The 22,272-nt window shown below is 38.7% G+C and overlaps 1 protein-coding gene and 1 long non-coding RNA gene across 18 annotated transcripts in view; one reads left to right on the top strand and one right to left on the bottom strand.

Moving 5' to 3' along the window:
• The window catches only part of fut8 (fucosyltransferase 8), a 435,504-nt gene that overhangs the window by 381,324 nt on the left and 31,908 nt on the right, over window positions 1-22,272 (bottom strand). The window lies entirely within an intron of this gene.
• LOC107077849 (uncharacterized) lies at window positions 5,490-11,823 on the top strand. Its single transcript, XR_001478832.2, has 3 exons — window positions 5,490-5,571; window positions 6,230-6,302; window positions 11,741-11,823. It is a non-coding gene; the product is annotated as an uncharacterized lncRNA (long non-coding RNA).

The raw sequence follows: 22,272 nt of genomic DNA, 5'->3' as shown, positions 1-22,272 counted from the left end.
CAAAAAACATACTGACTGTTAATTGGTTCAGAATGGTTAGACAGGTTAGAGCCTTGATAGTTACAAAATCCCAACAGCAAGTGCTGCCTAGGAAGAATATTTGGGCTATCCTGATTTTCCTCAATGATGAAAAACGTGAGATGTAAACATCAACTATAACATTTCTGTTAGATGTAAACCAGGGGTCGGCAACCTTTTAGAAGGGGAAAAAGTTAGATCATGCACTTGTTTTTTTGGGGATTTGCATGCCAATGGTATTTTTTAAGATTAATACTAGCCGTACTTACATACAGTATAGATTAATTAAAATTTTATATTAAAATATAATATCTAGCATTTATACATTTATATCTGAGTCTTACCATTTAGTTTAAGCAGCATGCAAGCTTCTGAGCTCAATTGTTAACCAGCAAAGGGAGGGAAAAAGAACAGATTCACAGAGGTATGTAGATCCAAATGCTGAGAGTATTGAAAATACCACTTTTTCGAACAGTCAAATTTCACATGCTGGGACTTCAAACAGTTAAGGATAGAGACAATCTGATGGTTTTCAGTAGTTTCAATGGTGTTACACTGATCCTGGAACTTTGAGTTCCATAAGCCTAAGCACCGTAATTCTATTTGCTGTATTTCAAAACCCACAACACCCATCCACTGAAATGCTGAAAAAAATTCACTGGTTTGAAATCTGTTGGTTTAATCACAATGGAAATCATTGTTTTCTGGCAAAAACATGAGAAATCATTTGTACAATGAATCTGATCTGGTGTCTTGGTGCAAAAACATAGAAACATTCAATAATACATTTAAACTTTACACAAAGAAGATGCACAGGTCCACAATTACATACACAATACATCCTGTATTCATATATTCTAGTTAAGCAGGGAAAGAGCTGTTCAGGTGCCAAGCTGTTTTTTGTTTGATTGGCTGTTTCGTCTACACAAGGCATTTTTCTTAAACGGGTGGTGTCCTGGATGAGAGGAGTCATCGTCAATCTCTTCTTGTCTTTAGTCTGAGATTATATACAGTGGTGTGAAAAAGTGTTTGCCCCCTTCCTGATTTCTTATTTTTTTGCATGTTTGTCACACTGAAATGTTTCAGATCATCAAACAAATTGAAATATTAGACAAAGATAACACAAGTAAACACAAAATGCAGTTTTTAAATGAAGGTTTTTATTATTAAGGGAAATAAAATCCAAACCTACATGGCCCTGTGTGAAAAAGTACTGTAGGTCTTCAATAGATGGCAATTGGTAGCCAATGACTGTCTGCCTGAAATGCCTTCCACATTTCAAAAAGGCCCATATACTGTAGCAGTTTGATCTGCACCCTGAAGACAGAGGTTAGTTCATTCATGTGCATGATGATGTTGGATAGAAACGTTATTTTTGCAACACATGATTCATCACGCATTCCAGGGTAGTTTTGACATTTTTCTGACAAAAAGATCTTGATTGCATGCATTGCAGTCTGTAAACCATGCTAAAACCTTCCCACATCTTAGGCAACGAACACTGCTGTGAAGCAATGTCCTTGTACGCAATATCAATCTCCTGAACCAGAGTTAGAAAATGCCTGTGCATCAAAGTAGATCAAGCAACAACAAAGTTCACTATATTCACCACTGTAGTCAGCCCATTATTAAGCTCATAATTTTTGTCACATCTTGCCACAAAGATTTTCCTGATGAATAATATAATTGAAGTGGCAATGCTTGTTAATAAGACAGAATTAAGTGTTGCTGTGCTTTCCCAAATGAGGCCTCATCTCTCCCTTCATCTCTGTGGTGCAGCCACAGAGAAGCTATTCATGCAGGCTGATTTAAAGATGTTTTCTTTTGATACGGGACAGCTCCCAAATGGGGATGCACTTAGCTAAGCCTGGCTATCATGATCAATGGTCATCCATTGGCGCCTATCTGTCTAGGGAGTGCCAGATGGACATCTGGACTGCGTTCCTAAGTCTCAGGAGTAAGTGACTCATATCTCACCTTGATCAACCAATCAGGGACTGGTAGGGCCGAGTAACCCACGTGGGACTCTGATGCCCATTGAACTTTCAGCCAATCAACGAGCTGAAGTTCCTCCAGGTAAAAACAGGCAACACAGAGAGCCTGTAGTGGACTATTCTGAGACAATTCTAAAGGGAATTCAAAGGAGAATTCCAGGGCAGGATGGCCCAGGAGCAGAAGGCTCCCAAGGGCAGGACATTCTCGCAGCGCGCCTCCTGACCATCCTGAGACTCAGCCCGGACAACTACGGAACGGTCAGGGTGTCCAAGTGCCAGAACTTTCCTTTGTTCTAAGAGTCAAGAGCGGAGGTTGCCAGAGAGTAACCAGAGGATCCACCCAAGGTTAGCATCAGCAGCAAGCCTCGTGAACAGGTCAGAACTGTGGACAGCTGAATCACTATTCAGAACAAGCGCTTCATCAGGAACGAACTGGTCCTCTTCCTGACTTGCTGGGACCCACAGTCATCTTTTCTCCTGTGCACAAACTGTGCTAGTTAAAGCCAACACTAACTAGCCGGTCAGTGAGCATCAGCAGCGCACCGTCGCAAGCCGCACAACACAGCCTGCTACGGAGCCAGAGAGCCCGCAGGAGATCTGAATCCCTAGAGATTGGATGAGTATTCAACTTCAATGCATTACAGCTCAAGATGTCAATTGTTATCCCAACCAGTTGATATCAATTTAATTCCTAAGAGTTATGTACTTGTTTTGAGTATCTAATGTAGAAGTTATAACCAAGTTCATTTACGAAATGGTCTAAATGAATGATATACTGAACGTATGTCCTCTTGATATATGTAACACTTCGTAACTGATTGAATATATACCTTTTGTATTCTGATAACCCTCACGATAAGATCTGTTAGGTTTACATGCATATTCTATGTATTAATAAATGTATCCTTGTGTATTAGTACCTGTGTGTGTGCGTTGTTTGAGTTATATCGCATGGTTGGATTCTAAAGCCATCAAAAGAATCAATTTTGTGATTTACTACTACAATTAATAATTGTCCCAGTAAATGCCCAAACCCTACAGAACTGGTGCCTTCAGAGAGCATACTACATAATGAAAATTTACCATGGGGTGGCTAGTGTGATCAGCAATGATTTTTACAAATCCCTTCTGTTTTCTAACCATAGCAGGGGCACCATCAGTCGTCAAAAAAATATTTTGTTGATTCTGTCACGACCACCAGCCAGTGGAGATCATCTCACAAAAGAACTAACCAGTACCAGCAGCGGGTTAATAATTACAAGTGCCGCCGCACATGTTAATCCATCAGCACACACTCTACCATGGGGCAAGCAGCACTATTAAAACCATCCTAACCCGCTTCCCGCTGCTCTGTATTGGGTCTACTCCTTGAGAGCTCTACCTGCCGTTTATTCTGTACCTTGCATTCTTCTGGATTCTGAACTTCCCTTTTGCCTTTGGACCTCGCCTCTTGTTTCGGGTTGTTTGCCACTATTTGTACTTCCTGGATTTCGAACCACCTTTCTCCTTTTGACTACGGACTCGCCTTATGTACCGGATTGTTCGCCTGCTTCATCACCTACCTACTCCTGCGTCTGCACAGGATCTGTATACCTTTTCATTGAGGATTCCTGACAATTCTTTGTGGCTTATTAGACTCTCATTACATGTGCCTCTTTTATTTCCCGTGCCAAAATCCCTTTGCATGCCAATAGGGATTGGGGGTGGAGTAGTGGCTCTGCAGCCTGTGCCTGTGTGTCTCATGGAGAGCAAGTTGGGGTATGCGAAAAGACGAATTAATAATGCAAGGCATTGAATATGACTAATAAAGTGATCTTATCTTATCTTAATAATGGCACGTGTGTGTAGGTTGCAGACCCCTGGTATTAACTGTAGGTTAGAACAACATCACAACATTTTTTATTAATGAAAAGCCAGGGTCCTGGTACCTCGTACCGTTGTTACCAGGCAAAACACAATATAATAATAAATATGGATTGCACGCAGCGATCATCAGAGACCAAAATAATAATATTCTTTTTTGTAGGTAAGGATATTTTTCAGGTTTACACAATGGCTTCCTATGTATGTTCCAGAAAAAAACATAAACCTTTATGTGTTCTGTAAGTTAAAAGATTTGGCAGCCAACTGTAGGAAAGATTAGAGGTCACTGGCAGAGTGTTTTGTAAAAGCACATAAGAGTTCCTATTTGTGTTCCACTGCAACCCTCTCTGTCCTCATTTGACCAGAAAAACAGGTCAAAGCTCACATGTGACTGTTAAAATCATGTGGCCAACTTCATTTAGCTGATGTATAATTCCTATAGCCTACAATTCCCTTGAGATTCTTTACAAGTCTATAACATTTTCTCTAGAGACTGTATATCATATAACTCACAGTATGCAGAGATACCGTATGCATAGTAAGCACACCTGAAATATAGCTCGTTTATGGCCCCAAAGACTTTTAATGTAGCAACTAGTTTTGATTCCCGATGAGCTCATTTATTACAATCAGCAAAGCACACACAGAGTTGGGACATTTCTTACAAACCCAAAAATGTTCATATTCCATGTGATCAATCTACGGAACCTAAAACAACTTTGTTTCAAAGAAAAATGTTGAAAATTTTAAGACAGTCCTGAAAATTTCTTTAGTGGAGCCATACTATGTGAGTAAACCCCATTAGAAATTAGCTTAATTTCTATTAAACCACTTTACTCTGAGGTGCTTAAGTTTCCTGTGTGTCAAATAATGGAATGATGTGTGAGGAAATACGACGAGCATGTCTTAGATGCTCTGAGGTGAAAGGCAAAGATACAACTGGCAATTCCAAAGTGGGTGGGTGTACAATGCCCCACTCAAATGGAAAAAAAGAGAATGTTATATCTTAAGTACACTGCACTTGTGTATATTTTAAATAATTGTATATATACTGTATATTATATATGCACATACTGTACATATACATACTGTATATGAAGTACTTACACTGCATATATACTTGCATATACTGTACTATACCTTGTGCTTTTTATCTAAATTAACCATTGCAACAGAGACCCACTTCACCTCCTACTGAAAAAGCATACACTGGAGTTACAGAAAAAGTGACAGGTAAGGTGGAAATGTGACAAGTCATAGTCACTAAAACCTGGTGGCAAGGAGGAAAAATGTAGAACTAAGAAGAACTGAACCACCATTAGGATAGGAGGATACCTATACTTTCAGGCAGTTACCTGAGATCTTTAAAGACCACAACTCCTTAGATACCCTGACTGAACATTTAAAGTGGAAAACAAAACCTTCTACAGCAAAGTGTTGCCTTCACTACACTTTAACACTGGTTTGGAATTTCATGGAAACAGGCCTCTTTAATGTGCTGGCATGCCAACAGCAAACTTTTATTCCTTGGTAAGTGACACGGTGGCAAGCATTGTTGCATCACAGCTCTGAGTTCCAGGGTTCAAATCCAGACCTGTGGTGTTATTTGTGTGGGTGGGTTCTGTGTGTTCTCTCCGTGTTCACGTGGGCTTACTCCAGGTACTCTGGTTTCCTCCCACACTCCAAAGACTCACTGGTAGGTTACTTGGCTCTAGGAAAATTGAACCTGGTGTGGGGTAACTTGTCTGTGTGTGCCCTGCGATGGACTGGCATCCTGTCCAGAATGTACTGTATCATTTCTTGCACTCATTGTTTGCCGGGATAGACTCCGGGTCCCCCATGACCCTGAATTGGATGGAGTAGTTAGACAATGGATGGATGGACAATCTCCAATACCTTGCAACCCAGGCTAATTCTTAATATCTGAGGTCGGATTATGTCAGACTTCACATGGGTACTGCTGCTGGTCTGACTCAACAGTCATGTGACAAAAAGCATACTGTATTATTACCTGCAGCCTTGACAGTTACTGAGCAAAGAGGTCATCCTTATTTCTTTGAGCTTGTAAACAGTTCAGTGTTGTTTCATATTAAATTGGTCCCTGGCCTTGATCCTAAACAAGATGGATATACAAGTACGGTATTGACTATATTACTGACTTATAGATGACAAACAGCTTTGGACTTTAAAGAGTCTTTAAATCTCGACAGTAGCACTTTGACATTAAGCAGGCACTGAAGGCCATAAGGACACCTTAACAGAAGAAATAATATTCCATTTATTCTCAGTTTCTATTTTTGCTTTGTTATTTCTTTGATATCTCTTTATCTGAGCATTTTCTTTCTCTACCAAAGATAAATTGAAAACAACAAAACAAGGTGTGAGCTGGACAGTACCCGGATGGGAGACCTCCCAGGAAAAACTAAGGTTAGTGGGGCCAGCAGGGGGCACTCACCCTGCAGTCCATGTGGGTCGTAATGCCCCAGTATAGTGACGGGGACACTATACTGTAATAAGGTGACGTCCATCGGATGAGATGTAAAACCAAGGCCCTGACTCTCTGTGGTCATTAAAAATCCCAGGGCGTTTCTTGAAAAGAGTAGGGCATCCTGGCCAAATTTCCTATTGGCCCTTACCAATCATGGCCTCCTAATAATCCTCATCTATGAATTGGCTTCATTACTCTGCTCACCTCCCCACTGATAGCTGATGTGTGGTGAGCGTTGTTTCCCATTTTATATTTATAGCTGATTTCATGTATAATATCCATGCATCTAATATTGTAGATACAAATTTATTTCAATGTAGATAATTTAAAATTGAGCTTCAGTGCAAGAAATACTGCACACGCCACCTGTAGTAGCACAGGCTACCTGGGATTTAAGAATTAAAACCAATATAATAATTCAATGATCTAACATTGACATTTACAGTGCCTTGCGAAAGTATTCGGCCCCCTTGAACTTTTCAACCTTTTGCCACATTTCAGGCTTCAAACATAAAGATATAATTTTTTTATTTTATGTGAAGAATCACCAACAAGTGGGACACAATTGTGAAGTGGAACGAAATCTATTGGATTTTTGAAACTTTTTTAACTAATAAAAAAATGAAAAGTGGGGCGTGCAAAATTATTCGGCCCCTTTACTTTCAGTGCAGCAAACTCACTCCAGAAGTTCAGCGAGGATCTCTGAATGATCCAATGTTGTCCTAAATGACTGATGGTGATAAATAGAATCCACCTGTGTGTAATCAAGTCTCTGTATAAATGCACCTGCTCTGTGATAGTCTCAAGGTTCTGTTGAAAGCACAGAGAGCATCATGAAGACCAAGGAACACACCAGGCAGGTCCGTAATACTGTTGTGGAGAAGTTTAAAGCCGGATTTGGATACAAAAAGATTTCCCAAGCTTCAAACATCCCAAGGAGCACTGTGCAAGCGATCATCTTGAAATGGAAGGAGTATCAGACCACTGCAAATCTACCAAGACCTGGCCGTCCCTCTAAACTTTCAGCTCAGACAAGGAGAAGACTGAACAGAGATGCAGCCAAGAGGCCCATGATCACTCTGGATGAACTGCAGAGAACTACAGCTGAGGTGGGAGAGTCTGTCCATAGGACAACAATCAGTCTTACAATGCACAAATCTGGCCTTTATGGAAGAGTGGCAAGAAGAAAGCCATTTCTCAAAGATATCCATAAAAAGTCTCGTCTAAAGTTTGCCACAAGCCACCTGGGAGACACCCCAAACATGTGGAAGAAGGTGCTCTGGTCAGATGAAACCAAAATCGAACTTTTTGGCCACAATGCAAAACGATATGTTTGGCGTAAAAGCAACACAGCTCATCACCCTCAACACACCATCCCCACTGTCAAACATGGTGGTGGCAGCATCATGGTTTGGGCCTGCTTTTCTTCAGCAGGGACAGGGAAGATGGTTAAAATTGAGGGGAAGATGGATGCAGCCAAATACAGGACCATTCTGGATGAAAACCTGTTGGAGTCTGCAAAAGACCTGAAACTGGGACGGAGATTTATCTTCCAACAAGACAATGATCCCAAACATACAGCAAAATCTACAAAGGAATGGTTCACAAATAAACGTATCCAGGTGTTTGAATGGCCAAGTCAAAGTCCAGACCTGAATCCAATCGAGAATCTGTGGAAAGAGCTGAAAACTGCTGTTCACAAACGCTCTCCATCCAACCTCACTGAGCTCGAGCTGTTTTGCAAGGAAGAATGGGCAAGAATTTCAGTCTCTCGATGTGCAAAACTGATAGAGACATACCCCAAGCGACTTGCAGCTGTAATCGCAGCAAAAGGTGGCTCTACAAAGTATTAACGCAAGGGGGCCGAATAATTTTGCACGCCCCACTTTTCATTTTTTTATTAGTTAAAAAAGTTTCAAAAATCCAATAGATTTCGTTCCACTTCACAATTGTGTCCCACTTGTTGGTGATTCTTCACATAAAATAAAAAATTTATATCTTTATGTTTGAAGCCTGAAATGTGGCAAAAGGTTGAAAAGTTCAAGGGGGCCGAATACTTTCGCAAGGCACTGTATGTGACAACCATAATGACTTTAACTTGCTAAAATGTGCTAATTTAACACAGACACCTGCAGAGATACAGGTTGCACCAACCAGTACCAAATGTTACCACAATACCTTATTTTGTTCTATTGCAAATATTAAAAAAACAAATATTCAACTGTACTCATAACTGTTATAACTGTACTAATCAACTAGCTAGAATCAGTTTTGCATCAGACATGTCCTATACATTTTTAGATGTAAGAGCTAAACTACGTCACATAATAGGAAACCTCAGTCTGACTTCCATTTGACAGAAAACAACTGACTAATTTTCTGTAAAACCCTTCTCTGTAAAATATTTTTCTATGTCTTTGTTATAGGGTGGCTTACAGTACATATGTACCATATGTACATTTTGCCAGCAGTCATATCACCCTGCAACTCACAACTGGCAGCCCACTGAAGCTAAGCAGGTGTGAGCCTGGTCAGTACCTGGATGGTAGACCTCCTAGGAAAAACTAAGGTTGCTGCTGGAAGAGGTGTTAGTGGGGCCAGCTTTGGGCGTTCACCTTGCAGTCCATGTGGGTCCTAATGCCCCAGTATAGTAACGGAGACACTATACTGTAAACAGGTGCCGTTCTTCGGATGAGACGTAAAACCGAGGTCCTGACTCTCTGTGGTCATTAAAAATCCCAGGGCGTTTCTTGAAAATAGTAGGGGTGTAACCCCGGCGTCCTGGCCAAATTTCCCTTACCAATCATGGCCTCCTTATAATCCCTATCTATGAATTGGCTTCATTACTCTGTTCTCCTCCCCACTAATAGCTGATGTGTGGTGAGCGTACCGTCGCATCATCCAGGTGGATGCTGCACATTGGTGGTGGTGGAGGGGAGTCCCCATTACCTGTAAAGCGTGTGTCCAGAAAAGCGCTATATAAGTTTAAGCAATTATTATTATTATTACCTAGAAAAACTGTGTCTACAGTTTAAGAACCAGAAACACCTCAAAATAAAACATATATACTATATTTTAGTATAGCTAAATAGCTAAACTACGTCACATAATAGGAAACCTCAGTCTGAACCCCGGCGTCCTGGCCAAATTTCCCTTACCAATCATGGCCTCCTTATAATCCCTATCTATTCAAAATAAAACATATATACTATATTTTAGTATAGCTAAATAGCTAAACTACGTCACATAATAGGAAACCTCAGTCTGAACCCCGGCGTCCTGGCCAAATTTCCCTTACCAATCATGGCCTCCTTATAATCCCTATCTATGAATTGGCTTCATTACTCTGTTCTCCTCCCCACTAATAGCTGATGTGTGGTGAGCGTACCGTCGCATCATCCAGGTGGATGCTGCACATTGGTGGTGGTGGAGGGGAGTCCCCATTACCTGTAAAGCGTGTGTCCAGAAAAGCGCTATATAAGTTTAAGCAATTATTATTATTATTACCTAGAAAAACTGTGTCTACAGTTTAAGAACCAGAAACACCTCAAAATAAAACATATATACTATATTTTTAATTAAAAATAAACAATTTGTTTTGTGTGTAGCAAAGTGAAAGCAGATGCAATACAGGTGACAGCAACTACAGTAGGTCTCCCCTTGTAGAAGAACAGAAATGGGAGAGAAAAGGCTTGGAAGAGTCAGCCAGATCTTTGCTTTCCTGTCATTCCTGTGACTTTCTAAGCACATACTCTCTTATTTTACTTATGTCTGCATGCCATCTCCTTGGGGTAAATGCTGTCTACACATAATGCTAGAATTTTTAAACCTACTGTAGCTACAACAGAGACAGGCTTCTTCTTTTACTCTCACTGTTTTAGACAGGATGATGTACCTGTCACATTATGACTTCAAACACTTTGACAACAGTCTTTGACAAAAGCAGAAACAGATCTGGTTGTAGGCAATTGTTTGGAAATTTCCACATTCCCTTCAATATGTCATCTTTAGGATAATTGGAATCTGGCCATTCAGCACTGGATTCTATACTTTATTCACCTGGTGCTATCCACTGCTCAGTTTCTTAGTACCTGGGAGGAAGGCAGGCAGTGAAGGTGTGCACTACAGGTGACTGCTCATACAGCCAAGTGTTTATTACACTGTAATTCTAAGACTTCTTTGTGATTTTATTTCTGGAGTCGGAAACCTGGCATGAAACCTGGATAGTGGTACCACTAACACTATACATGTGTATGTGTTGGGGGGGGATCTGTGAAGCTGGACTAATATTATTTTAATTTTGTAGGAAGAAACTGATGTATTGTTTATAATGTTTATAATTGTTTATAATGGTTCAGTTCATGAAGTCTGTACACATACACATTAAGTCACACAAATATGGGGTTTGTTACATCATAGATCACACAGCCATTTAAGTGATTTGTAACATATCATGGGACTTGTTCTAATGTATATTTAGGAAACCTGTATTTCAATTGTCATATGCAGATAAAAGGACTGCAGGATTGCTAAAATATTGTTAAGCTATTCCTTAATTCCTTCCCCATAACAAATATTGAGTGTAAGATTATTAGATGAGTCAAGACAACCTAGTGAATTCGATAATAATGACATAACGTCAGCAATCATCACTGTAACTGTATAAAAATTCAGTGTTTTAATGGTTAAATATATTAATCTTTACAGCGATTCTACAAGTCATGTGCTAATTCAAACCCAGCAGCTGGCTAATTTTTCTCTCTATGGCACAATAAAGCAAATAAAACCAGCACCAGCAGTGTATCAAATTAACATGCAATGAGATTTTGATTGTTACAAACTATAGCTATTTAAATTCAGTTTATATCTTGCTAGCACTAAGCATTTGGGAGACTTCTAAAATTTGCAAAGCAAATTCAAATTATTGTAAAAATGTTTTGCTTTAAGGTAAAGACTGGCTTTCTTTGTGATTCTATAACATTATTAATAGTTTGCCTAATAATAGCATTGCAAATACCATAGCAAAAGTTCCTGAAGGAGCTGTTGTGTTGTACCCATCATTCATAAAAGCTTGAAATTAGGTTTTCACATGTAAATAATGGTTCATTTTAACCACAGTCAGTGCTTTCAGATAACACGACCGCAGTAATTTTGTGTGCAAATTGTAGATCACCATTTCACACTTTGCTGTTACAGAAATTTGCTTTTAGTTACCATTTCCAGCGATGATTCACAGTAATTACAATACATATCATGCATATGCTTTACAAAGACCCATTATTATAAAAACAACACCACCATTCTATCTTCTGAATTACTGCCTTATTCATGCTATATTATAGGTATTCAAGCACAGTTTGTGTTGTTGTTGTTTTAGGTGCACAAGAAAGTCATACTGGGAAATCATCAAGGGGAGCCTGAAATGAGATTTCTACTCTTACAACAAACTGAGCAATCAAGGTATTTCTTGATGTTGAACACACACTGTGTACATATGGTGTGCCCCAATATGCCTCCAAAGCAAGAGAGAACCCCAACGGACAGGGTTGCAGAACGTTTTGGCTCATTTACAGAATATGCTCTGGAGAAATTTGTGCTGAGCCATAGATGCCTGCCGCCCAATACACTAACCCTCACAAGCATAAAAAGAAAAACATAAATGAAAAAGTCCCTGCAGTTATGTGTTCAATATGTATATATTTCTACATTCACTGTACATGCATACATACAGTACTTTATCCATACAAACACTCTCTTCTAAACATACAGTACACATCAACTAATGATTTTGCTAAAAAAAATAGCCCACAGTCCAAAAATGTGAATGCAAAGCAATAATGATGAAAAACATTAATTGGAAAATTTTTTAAAAAGAATTTAAAGTGGCCAGATCTTGTGCTGTTGAGCTCAACCTGCTGGTTTATTGCTACAAAAGAAAAAGATGGTGGCACCGACTTGTTTGAACCTTGTTATGATACCAGCTCATGGATACCAAGAAAGTTGTACCAAAACGGTGAACAAGTGGCACCACCAGAGTCGGGAGGGTTCACAGAATTCCTGTGAACTTACAGTGTCAGACTTGCGATTTGGGGGCTGTTTTGCTTCTAAAGCTAATCTTTTCTTTCTGGACACAGTGTGAAAAGAAGCAGAAGCACAGAGAACATATAAACTAACAAATGGCATCTGTAAAAAAGTAATTCCCAGCATTATATTTTTAAAATAGCCACATCTACTATAAAGTGAAATATCAAAGTTTAATGAGGAACACACAGACAAAAAACCTCAACAGTGATACAACAAATGTCCACAAATGTGTAAGTAGACATGTTATATTGCTACACTAAATTGGGGTGTGCAACAGCCAAAGGATGGAAAAGTAAATAAAACTGAAAGTGCGATCAAGGATCAGTACACAGCTGGTCGAAACTAGGATATAAACTAGTGATAAGCAAGCGATCTGGGAAGCACTAAAAAAAAAGGGAACCAGTTTTAGGGAACATGATGAAGATTCAAAGGAATAACCCAGATGACGGAGCACTGAGCAGGGGATGAGTACCGCGTTCACACAGCCCAAGTAGCAATTGCAGCCTGGGTGGAGAGGTGTTTAGCTAAAATTTGCACAGATATTATAGATACATATAAAATAGGTATTTTTGTTTTGCAAAAATTAACTTTGCCTGACTGTGTCAGTCCATCAAAACACAAGAAGTAGTCTGTCATTCTGTAATATCGATAATGAGGCAATTTAGTGAATGTGCAGCAAATCTTAAATTATGCACACTTCACATTTACTTACAGTATAACATCCTGGGTTGTGCAAGATTTGTTTTGACAGCATCATTATCACCCTGTAGCCTGATTGCATTTCTTCACACAATCTAAACAGGGATGGTTAGTACTAAGATGGACATTTTCCAACAATAAACATGTCGCTGCAAGAAGTGGTGATGGTATACCAGTAGGTGGCACTCTTCCCTGTGTTCCAAAAATTCCAAACCAATTCCCCATTAGATTGACTGGGGACACTGCTGTAGGAAGTGCTGACCTTGAGACAAGATACTGTAACATCTTCGCTTCTGGGTATTATGTATTGCACAGTGGGACTGCTGGCCTGTAATGACTGCTTGTCATCACAATGAGTTTATTTCCAATGTGTAAATTATGTTACTAACTTTTGGGATGAAAAGAGCTAAACAAAACCAATGAGTTATTATTAATTATTCATTAGTTGCTGGGTAAACAACACTGTAAATAAAAAATCAGTGGCAACAGTGACAACCACATTTGAGCATTATAGCTAAGATAAAGGTGGCAGATACAATACTATCTTGCACTAAAGAGGAGACAAATATATAGCACTCCCTGCTGTATTAACCAACATGCCTCAGTATTCTTGGTGGCTAGGCATGAAAAAAGCAGAACCTCCTATAGCCATAATTTATGGTGAATGAGATTAAATTTCCCATTCCTTGGCTGGAAATGGATCATACTGTATGGACACAGATGCAATCAAAACCCAAATGGAAACTGATGATTACCACACAAAGACATGCAGTGATCTATAAAATGAGTGAAACTCACAGAGAAGTGTTTTTGTTTTGCTTAGAGCAAACAGTTTCAAAACTTCGGCTTGCTTGAAAGTATGATGAGGTTATTATATTCACAGCATTTTATTATTAGGAACTTTCATTTAAAGAAACAAAAGGCACAGACAAGAAATTTAACTGGTAGCTATGAACAACAATAAAAAGCTGGTGTACTTCATTTTTTAATTTTCCTACAGAGAGCTGTGCTAAACATATTTGTGTGCCCTAATATTATCAATTTGCATTTCTGCATGAGACATGAGAGTGTGACCTACTCTTAACTCTATGTGTCACTGATCAAAGGCATCAGCTAGGCTATAATGAAATAAGAAGTAAAAAAGAAATAGGAGAAATGCCCTATTTTTGTTTGTTACAAATAATATATATTTCATAGATGTTCCTTGCCAATCTCACTTCACAATACATTCACCCAATTGACTACACATGGCTGAGTGCCAGGCAGACATTAAGAGGGACGAAACAATGACACTTAGATCCTTGAAACAGACTTGTTCAATAATTGCTTTTTTGGAGGCTCAGACATCACTCTTCCTGTCTGATTGAAACACCATACCAACTTCAGGCATCTGTAAAGCAAGGACAGCTGTCATCTTACAGAAAGCATTTAAAAAAATTCTCATCCTGAGATATGATTTGCTGACTTTGCTGGCTGCTTAAATATACTTACCTGTTTGCTGTGAGAAGATTGCCAGTTTTGTGGATTGTTGATTGCAACATTATCCTTAAAGAAATCTTGCAGGACTCAAAGAAATCCTGTAGGATTTCGGACAAAAATGATGACTGGTTCCAGCAAGTAAGCTGCCAGACTCCATGAGGAATAATTTATTATTCCTGTGAAACACATTCTGCCAGATATTCCAAAAGTTATATCTTGCAGGATTTTAATGTACAGTATGTATATGGATAGTGATACAATTCTCACTTGTATTTTAGGCTAGTAAAGAGTGTCTTCAACTCTCTTAAAAAAATACAGATAGCTGGCAAATCAAGTTCTGTAAGACACGCTCACTGAGAAAAATGTCAGAGACATCCTGTCATCTAAACAGATTCTCTCAGTGGCAGACAATATGTAGTTCACTTGAGGACAGACTTTCATCACCTTCCCTGGCCTGAACAATCCCCAGATCTCAATCCTACCATGTACGAATATCCTATCACAACTACAGTACATACTGTACTTCAAAACATATTAAATGTGACTAGGCTGCAAATATTTAAAAAACTTTTGGAAGCTATTTCATGATGAGGCTGTTCTTACTGTTGTAACAGGCCCAACACAATATTCAGACCACTCAGAGTACATAACAAGGCCAACTGCCATCTTTCAGGTAAATTAAGCCCTCATCATCAGCAACTCTTTGCCTTTCTGGCCTAAAACCAGCTGACCCAACTCCTAGCCTTCGAATGAATGTGCCATTGAGACTGAGTTGAAAAACTCCCAAATTTGTTTCACTCTTACCCTGAGATTTTAAAAGCCATCGTCCAGTAAAAATCTTGAAATCTTACTTAATTTCACTATTGCTCCACATCCTACTATCTACTGTACACTACTGAAATAAATATTACACCTTGCTCCAAGAAAATAAGGGAAGAGTTGTAGCAATGCCAATAAATAGAATCCAGCTGCCATTCCCTGACATACTTTACAGTATATCTTAATTTTAATATCTTAAAATTATTATAAGAATGATGCAACAGGCTAGAATTTGCTGCTCTGCTAGCTTACCTGAATGATGCGAGAAAGACTTTTCCTTTATTTTCTGATCTCCTTCCAGCTGTGCATGGAAGTCAAGCAGTGGCAGTAGGATCAATTCAACTGGAGGTGAACTACTGTACATGAGTGTAGTTAAATGTTTCCAGCCCAGAATTCAATGGGAGCCACCCTCCAGAAACATAAAAAAAAAGAAAAAGCAATGTCTCTGTAGAGACATCTCAACTGTTTTTATATGAGAACAGGGTTGTTTGGCCTCGAGTCCCACGTTTCTTGTGGGAAGAACGAATACTAACTGAACCTGCTTATTTACACCTGTGGGAGGTTATTGTACTTGAGATAAAAGAAGGGATATCCATAGACATCTCCACCTTACCAAGGTCAGAGGTTGAAAATGCTCTTTGTCTCTCTTAATCCCTATGGGGACACGCATGCATAATTACCAGTGATCCACCTCCTGATTCAAGCATTTTTTTTAATAAAGCAGCCAGATAACAGTAAAAGGCCATTTGTTACAAGAAAAGCCTATCAGTTTCAGAAAGCGAGCTTCTGATTACCTCCTTACACACACCACTAACAATTAATAATTTAATGTCATTCAGATTAGATTAGTCACAAGATTCCACTGATGTTCTACATTAAAACTTTCCTGCACCATTTAGCACAATGTGGTGAATCAGCAGTTCTGCTATTAAGAGAATTCAGCCTATATACTAAGTACTATAACGTTCTGATATAACTTTATGTGCCAGATACATTTTTTGTTGGAGATTATCCCAAAAGGATAGGGCATGGGTGATGATTATATGGATCACTGCAATGTTAAACTATTACATTTTTTCTAAGTATCTGAAACATCTCTGAGTTAAAAAATATTTTAGCCCACTGTTTTACAGTTGTTATTTTACTTTGTGCTTATGAACGTCATCTACAAGGCCTTCAGGAATAGACCTAGGATTTTATGCTGATTCATCAATGTCCTTACATCTCAGGAAGCAATAAGAGGCCAAAAGAATGATTGACTGTAAAGTAAAAATGTGCCGAATTCAGATCAAGGGCAGCAGTGTTGTATTTCAGGAGCTTCAGACAAACCCCTTGTCATGTTAGGTATTTCGTTGAGTGAGCAATCCGAGATACAGTTTTAACACTAACCCGCCAAGCAGAGGGAACAAGAGCCTGAGCCATGAGGGCAGGCCTATTGGAACTGTAGTGCACTGAGCCAGGTGCTGCTGCAAGACAGTGATGGGGGGAGGTAGGGAACTACTGTATGCCCTAGTGCAACAGTTAAATGTACTGCAACCAGATTTGCTCATCAAACAACAAATTAGCAATGTTTTATAAAGAAAAACATTGGGTCTTCTGCTGTAGGAAAAAGTTTAAAAACGCATTTGTGTCTTCAGCCATCAACAAAGCTTCGGAAGAGAGATTTGACTGAAGAATTTATATCTTGAAATTCTGCTCTGGCCAGCTGAAGCCTTATAACTTAATGGACAGCAGAACTGTAGGGCAATATTGACTTTGCATAAGAGCTACAAATTATTTCAGCTAGTATAGAAAAGAAGAGAAAACCTATGGCAACAGCACAGTGATGAGAAAATGGTAAAATTGATAGTAAAATAGTAATAGTAAAGTAATGGCAAAACTATTGTGAAGAATACAGGGATATACTATAGTAAATCACTATACAAAACAAGGGAAAACATACCAAAACAAAATAAATATGTTACTGACAAAGTAAAGTAAAGAGAAAACCATAACTTTACAACAGAATTGACAAACCCTCATGAATACAAGAAACTCATTACATTTTACACAGCATTCTACTCACTGTACTAAAATATTTTAGGTACAGTATGTTAACAATACCATGAGCTTTGTCTTGTTTTCCTTTGATGTAGGAATATCTGGAATATCTGGAAAATTGACTTTCTAAAACAATTATTTACTTACTCTTTGTTTTTCAAATTAACAAAGCTAGACAGCTTTCACCCTGACATGTCACACAGCCAGGTTTTCACAATGGCACTCAAGCACTACTTAACGTCAATCTGGCCACAAGCCCACAGCCCACCAACATTTCCACTGCAGACTGAAAGAATGGTAACAATGCTGAACTGCAACAATGCATATACAGCTGCCTTTTTGGGCACTATTGCATTATATTCTATTGTAAAGATGGCACGCGCTGATTAAAAATAATGGGTTTATATCAGTGTTATTGGGATTAACATAAGGCCAGACATCTTCTGATCTCCTAAGCCTCAAAAGAAGATATTTCCTGTCACTTTTGTTTTCTTGTTTGATGTTCAGACAAACACTTGAGTCAGTAAGGGGAACACACAAGCAGGGAAGGAAACCTCAGTAGGACAAAAAAAACTCTGCTGTACTCCACAATCTCAGGTACATTAATTGTTCTGCTGAAAATAACCAATCTGGTTTATGCAATTTAAATACATTCTTATCGTGCAAAAAAATGTACCATTCTTAAATTTAAAAAATTGTTACAATTCTGAGTAAAACATAAATAAATTTATCAAAACCCAACATGATGGCTTTCCAATATTCTCCTTAGTTTACAAATGCAAAATGTTTACTCCAATTTTGTGTGACCTTTGTTCTCTACATTTTATGATTATTAAGAATAGCCTGCTTTGCTTCAGGCAGAATGGTAGCATTATGGTTAACACTACTGTCTCATAACGCCAAAATTCTCAGAAAAAATTATCTTCCACGCCTGTCTGAGTGAAGCATGCATAATTACCCACATGCATGCCTGTCTGTGTGGAGCATGCACATTCTCTTTGTGCACCTGTCTGTGTGGAGCATGCACATTGATACCCATGTGTGCCTGTCTGTGTGGAGCATGCACATTCTCCTTGTATGTGCCTGTTTGTGTGGAGCATGCACATTGACACCCATGTGTGCCTGTCTGAGTGAAGCATGCACATTCTCCCTGTTTGTGCCTGTCTGTGTGGAGCATGCGAATTCATCCCCATGTCTTCCTGTCTGTGTGGAGCACGCACATTCACCCCCATATGTGCCTGTCTGCATGGAGCATGCATATTCTCCCCATATGTGCTTCGCAAGTCCCCATGTGTTCCCCTTGCCAAGCAGTCTGGGTTCTTTCTATTAACCAAAAACATGCATATTACTGTAGGTGTCATTGGCAGTTCTAAATTGAGTTCTCCCTGAGTTGCCCTCAAGAGGAAGTTGCTGATCCTACACCCCATTACCTCAATAAGATCCAAAATGGTTTTTAGTGTCTCTGTTCAGGACATGTACAGGACATGCTTACAGATTACATTTCATTCTAAAATTAATTTCTACATTAAAACATAAGAATGAAAAGGAATCTTCAAAGGTTTTGCTATTTTAAGTCCTGCAAACTACATTTAAAACCGAGGGATTTAAATTTGAATTAAACTGGATGAAACTCATGTTTCAGGAATTAAAGAAAGTCTGTCTTGGTTGTGAAGCTAATGAACACAAGTTAAAACAGATAACAAAAAAGAAATGGCATACGTTTTTAAAGAGCAGCCAATGGAGAAAATCAGAACAAGCAGACCACACCCTTGCCATTCGGCATTATTATATAGTATGTGTGACACAAGCTTCTCTGCTTTGTCAATAATAAAGACTAAATAACACAAGCTCTCATTCATCTTCCATCAATCAGTGACACACTTAGGGATCAGTGATAAATTCCAGAATTAAAACCCAATTTTCAGAGTTCACCATGTGTTTTTATTCTAAATCTGCTATAGGGGACTACTGTAGTACAAAGTAATATGTTGTTCTGTAAGTCATATACAAGGTAAATGTACTGTCCAAACAAAACATTCCTGCACAAATTTAATTTAAATAGCTAGTTCCTCAATATGTGATTATATACTGTAAGTGTTGTTACACCATTGAAAATGAAATAAAAATAGGTTACAAAAGAAACAAACTTTCCCATACTGTTTTTAAGATGGTGTTTGGGCATGCCCAGGTTTAACATGTTTACCGTCAAATTGCTCATAACAAGTTTCTATTTATGAGATACTCCAGTTTGCTCAGTGAAAGTAATTAGAAGGAAATTATCTACAGTATAATATACATTTATATACACATTCACAGGAAGTGAAAAATACTTTTAAATGAGAGTTGACCTTATTCAGTGGTTGTATTACAGTTACTCAGCTGATTCTGCTGTTTCATGAAAAGTTTCATGAAAGGATAAACCAGTAAATAAAAAAAAAATATTGCTACTTTGCCTTCTCATACAGTGCAGTCAAAACATATTTGGACAATGACACAATTTTTGTTGTTTTGGCTCTGTACTCCAGCACATTGGATTTGAAATTAAACAATGACTACGAAGTTAAAGTGTAGAATGTCAGCTTTAATTCGAGGGTGAACCATATAGGAATGACAACCCTTTTTATACATAGTGTTCCCATTTCAGGGGACCAAAAGGGGACCATGTGTACACACCCCAACTCGTAATGGCAGCTCAACTGAAATATACTTCACTGGAACAAAAGAAATGCTAAATAGCAAAGTGTGTTTTTCAGAAAATTGAAATGCTTGTTTTCTGGCAGTTTAAGTACAAATCATTCGGTTAACAAAAAAATAAAAATCTTTTTTAATTGAAGAAATAATCTCCATCTTACAATTGGGGCAAATGGAACAAGGCAAACTAGTCGACCCTTTTCAAAGGGGTTAATGTAAAGATGTCAGTGTTAAATTTGCTTAATCCTTTATCCTTTTTTATTTAGAAGACTAGCTGGAATTCTTATGGATCTGCTTCCTTTCTTAGCCTTGTTTAGCCCAATGGATTTCACAATTCCCCAAACAGCTTTGCACCACTGGACAGGGATGGGTGGGGCAGAGTCAGCAGAGGTATTTTCTGTTTGACACATCACAGTGACCCATGAGACATGCCTTGAACCTATTTGCTTCCAGTATTGTTAGTGAGAGACACATCACTCTTCTGTTGTATTGTATGGCACTAGCAACCTCACAGAATTAAAATTCTGACCTATTTTTCAGGTAATTATGCACTGTCTTCATGGCCCTCATTTACATTTCTGTTAATTTAAAATGCAGGTTTCGGGCGTTTTCATTGCCCATTTCCAATTCCATTAATAAGTTACAGTGATAGTACAATTAGGCCCACTGAAACATCTGAGCTCACACAGAACTGACGAAACTGGTAAAGTAAAAAAATGACACTTGATTTATACAAGTTACAAACAGCATTAGCAGATCCCTAGTGGCATGTCAATGTATACCAGCTTACAGGTATCATGACACGGTACATAATCATCCAGGATGTCACTGGAGGAAACATTTGTGATTTAGCTCAGCAGACTGCTGCAAAGCTGACTGAGCAGAAAGCTAGCACTCCAGGTGGGCCACCATGTTAAGGTCCAGCCTGCAGGCCTTAAAAGTCGGCAACATTACAGCTGCTGTCACTGGAGGAAAGCAGAACCAAGAACGGCATTACGATTCTCATCTGCCAGGTTGTGGAGGGCCAGCAGTTAAAGGCAGACAAAGGAAATAGGAAAGGCAGCAGAGGAAATTCACAAAGAAGAAAGCATTCACCCTACTACTGTACATACCACAGGTCCAGCACCAGTCCTGGAGTACTTGTGTCTCTTAAATACTGTTCCAGCAGAGCTCCGTCTCTTGAATGACACCTCAATTAATCCAATCCAAATTAATTAATTTATGTAGCCTTATTGAATGTTTCTTTGGCTTTCAGTTTTGGATTTCAAGGTACGCAATATTCTTGGTCTAGTACAGAAGAAAATGCCTTCACTACCGCAGTAGCATATAGACAGTGGAATCAAAGCTATTGACAATGGTCAAGTCCAATGTATCGAAACTCAAGAAGGCAAACTTTCAGTACTGTGGGAATAAGCCGCATTGTTTGTGCTGACGTTCTTGGGAGCACTAAACATTCACACACAAACTGCACCTAATGCTCAGTTTGGAGTGATCACAGTCAAGTACCCATGTACAGTAACTCCATTCCCCATCTGCAGCTCACTAGTGTGTCAGAAGCTCACTCAACCCAATGTACCCAATCTATCTATGCACCTAAAGAATGACAATAAAATGCATTATGGGGAACATCACTCTGTCAATACATCATTAAACATATTCAATAGAGAACACATACAGTACCCTGCATCTCTGTAGCAAACAAAACATAATTTGGAAAAAAAGATGCTGCTGTAATGCCTCAGGAAGTTTCTCAAAAATATAAACCATTCAAGGCTAAATGTTTTTTATTGTGATTTTTCCACAGGCATAAACATGCATCACATTTTAGAAATGATAATCATTGGAAAATACTAAACTGCTGAACAGAAATTCTTGTATAACGTATATCACGCGAGTTATGTATTCATCAAGATAGAGTCCTGATGTGATACATCCAGTTTAAAAAATAGTGCTGGATGGGTGATCTCTTCTAGTGTTTCTATTACTTTCCCTTTATTGAATTAGAAGGACAAAAGTAACATTAATCACAGAATACTGTTGTTTCAGGGTCCATACCTTTGAGATGCTAGCTGATGCATAGCTGATCACATCCCAGCT

Source organism: Lepisosteus oculatus, chromosome 8 (genome assembly GCF_040954835.1).
Source record: "Lepisosteus oculatus isolate fLepOcu1 chromosome 8, fLepOcu1.hap2, whole genome shotgun sequence".
In the NCBI taxonomy this organism is placed as follows: domain Eukaryota; kingdom Metazoa; phylum Chordata; class Actinopteri; order Semionotiformes; family Lepisosteidae; genus Lepisosteus; species Lepisosteus oculatus.
The sequence above is the reverse complement of the archived record's forward strand: the minus strand, read 5'-3'. Positions and strand labels throughout refer to the sequence as shown.